General features: G+C 39.0%; 1 pseudogene; it reads right to left on the reverse strand.

Annotated features, from left to right (window-relative positions):
* Window positions 1–2920: 2920 nt before the first annotated feature.
* Window positions 2921–3129, reverse strand: part of LOC138060457 (uncharacterized) — a 1123-nt pseudogene continuing 914 nt past the window's right edge.

Below are 3129 nucleotides of genomic sequence, written 5' to 3' on the forward strand. Positions count from 1 at the left end.
GCAGCAATATTGGAATTCAAAACAGCTTGTCCTCAAATAATGGATAATCGAATAAATTAAAGAAAGCTTGTATGAGACTATGAGTCCTTTTTATGGAGATCGATGTTAAAGATATATTATTATATAGGTACTGATGAATTACAGGGATTTCTCCTTTTACTAAAAAATCATATCTTCACCGCGCGCAGTGAACGTATCATTTTTATCTTTCACACGTGAGGATATGGCTGTCGTCATGGTAACGAACACGATTAGCCAATAAAACGCGAGCTTCCTCTTCATTGTACGATACTTTTGTGCTTTAATATAATTCTTCTCTACTACATTAACATTTTTATTGCAAATTTTACATTATCATGATTTGTTTCTCATAACTTTCATATCTTGTTTCATCTTCATTCATCAATATCTATATAATAAACAGAACATTACATGGCCGCTTGGGGATACGAATTTTATCTTCTCGTGGTGAAAAAATCTCTCACTCGTTCTCTTCGCTCACTCGTGAGAGATACTTTCAGCACTCGAAGATAAAATTCGTATCCCCGCGCGGCCATGTAATATCCTCTATTTATCGGTGTGCAATAATCGACGGGAAAGCTGAAAGAAGATTGGCCAAGATCAATTTATGTGAACTTTTCTTTTTGTAATTACCGTGGAGCTCCTAGCTCGTCGGACACTCGAAGTCGCAGAGAGAGGGCTACCCCAGCATCATTTGATACACGACGTCTTTGTATCTATTGCAGTATATAAAATATACTTTTTGAGGTTCTTGAATCATCAACAGGACACTCCTAATTGGGTCAAACCAAACCACAATACCTGAATGCTAACTTACATGCCCGGCTTGATGTTCTGTCCCTTTTTCTCAAGCTGGGCATGAAATTCCTCATACCGATTTGAAGCACATACCCGGCATGACAATCTGACATGTCGGGCATGAGATCCAAGCTCAACCCCGGTCCCCTTCTTAAAAGTGACCAGTGGGATTACGAGAAGCTCCTTCTTTGGTTCCCATACGTATACATACTACGCTTGCAGGAAATAACACACTCGCATGAAATGACAAAGATTTACTTCTAAATTTTCAGGGAAAAAGAGTTCCTTGTTGAGTGAAGCCCATTGTACCCATCGTGAGTTACAGATCAACTTCAGAGAGATATCACAGAGCAGGAAAACTGAGCAGTTCATATAATGGGCTTTTAAAAATTAAGAAACATGATTTGGACAAGCTTGAGGGTGAAGTTAGTTTTCTTCTACATGTTTCTGACAAGAATAACTGGCATACACGTGTTTCTAGACTAGGAGGAATGTTCAAAATACAGACTTAATTTGTTCTTTTCTTTGGTGCTTTTCTATCAAATAAAATCAGGATTGATAAGGCAAGTAGTCTTAACACGTACTTCCACGTTTATTCTTCTGTTAATGGACTTCTAAGCACGACTAAGGGCGACACATTCAATTTTTACAGAGAAATATAACAATAAAGGTTTATAACAAAATGTGCAGTGCGAGAGCATTTTCTTAGCATACCATATACCTTTTCATTTATCTTGCACAATTTCTTGATAATTTATTTATTTTATTACTATCAAAAATGTGTGTCTTGCTGGAAACTTGAGGTCTTCATGCGTCTCACGTAGCCCGACTTTTTCATGCCGGGCATGTAAGATTGAGTTTTCATGTTGGGCATGTAAAATGGCTAGCTTTCATATTAGGCATGCTGGGCATGTAGAAATGAACTTTCATGCCGGGCATGAGCACCACGTTTTTCATGGCAGGCATGAAAACGTTCTTTCCTCGATCCCGGGATACCAGTTCTCCCTAGGTCGCGGGATAATTTATCATACCAATTTTAAGCAGCGACCAGGGCATGAAAAAACAAGCAACATTCCGCCCCAGCGTTTTTCCAGAGCTTACGCGCGCAGGAAATGAGTTATCAGCTTTTTGGGTGAGACAGGCATTAAGCATCTCGGAAGATGCCTATCGTAAAAGAATATGGCTTCCACAGCGGACATTTTCATAGAAATGCCCATCTTCAAAGAAAACGCCTATCATTTTCTATGATCGTTAAAAAATAGCGATAACAAGGGCATGATTTCATACCCTTAAGGCAACACTCTGGGGATTTTGGCACGAAATGAGGTTTTTAATTTCTCTGGACATGAAAAAAGGGCAAAAATCATGCTCCTTCAAGAAATTTCAAAAAATCTACCAAAATTTTTGCCGAATAGATCTAAATTGTTTCAAACGCCGTGCTAGCAGAACATTATTTTACGAATAGCGGTTGGCGTTTTTTTTTTTGATTACAAAGCCTGAGCGCTAACTAGTTAAGCACCGTACTAAAAACTGTAAAAAAATCTTACTTGTTCTTTGAAAAAGTTTGGAATTAAAGAGTGACCTAAATCCTGATTTAGAGAACAATTACATTTGCGCCACCGTGCTTATTTTGAGTTACAGCTAATCGACCATCTTTACTGATTGCAAATGAAGACATTGCATGGAGGTTAATTCTCCTATTAAACACACCATCATTAGTATATAATTCCACGGCGAGTTTATATGTAAACCAATGAACTACAGCGAAAAAGATAAATTCACCCGATGGATGAAGAGGCAGTCTGAAAGGCTCACTTTCCTCGAGCTCCCTGCAAACTGTAAACTGATGCAGAACTTTTGACGAGAGTCCAGCACAAAGATCTGTCCACCAGGTCCGACAGCGATATCTGATGCATCCTGCAATATCCCGTTTCCAACGGCGGTCTCATATCTTTCATTAAGATCGTAAACATCGACCACAGGGGGCATTCCTTCGTTTATTGACACCAGCACTTTGCCATTGCCGACTCTCAGTTTGCTATGCAATTCTGCTGCCCTCCTGCAGACGAAAGTTGATGAGGAGATCAGCTCTTTTGAAAACTTAAACTTCCGATCTAATCCCATCAAGTACAACCAGAACGTAGGTATTTTTGTTCTCATCAGTAGCTACAGCAAGCAGCCTTCTACTAGTGTCATCAGTTAGAACATATGGATAAAACTTGTAAATAAATTTCCCAGTGTTGTCAAAAACCTTGACAGTTTCGTAATCGTCTGCTATAGTAAATTCTCCATCTTCGTTTGTTGCAATCG

Source organism: Montipora capricornis, chromosome 1, assembly GCF_036669925.1.
Source record: "Montipora capricornis isolate CH-2021 chromosome 1, ASM3666992v2, whole genome shotgun sequence".
Lineage (NCBI taxonomy): Eukaryota > Metazoa > Cnidaria > Anthozoa > Scleractinia > Acroporidae > Montipora > Montipora capricornis.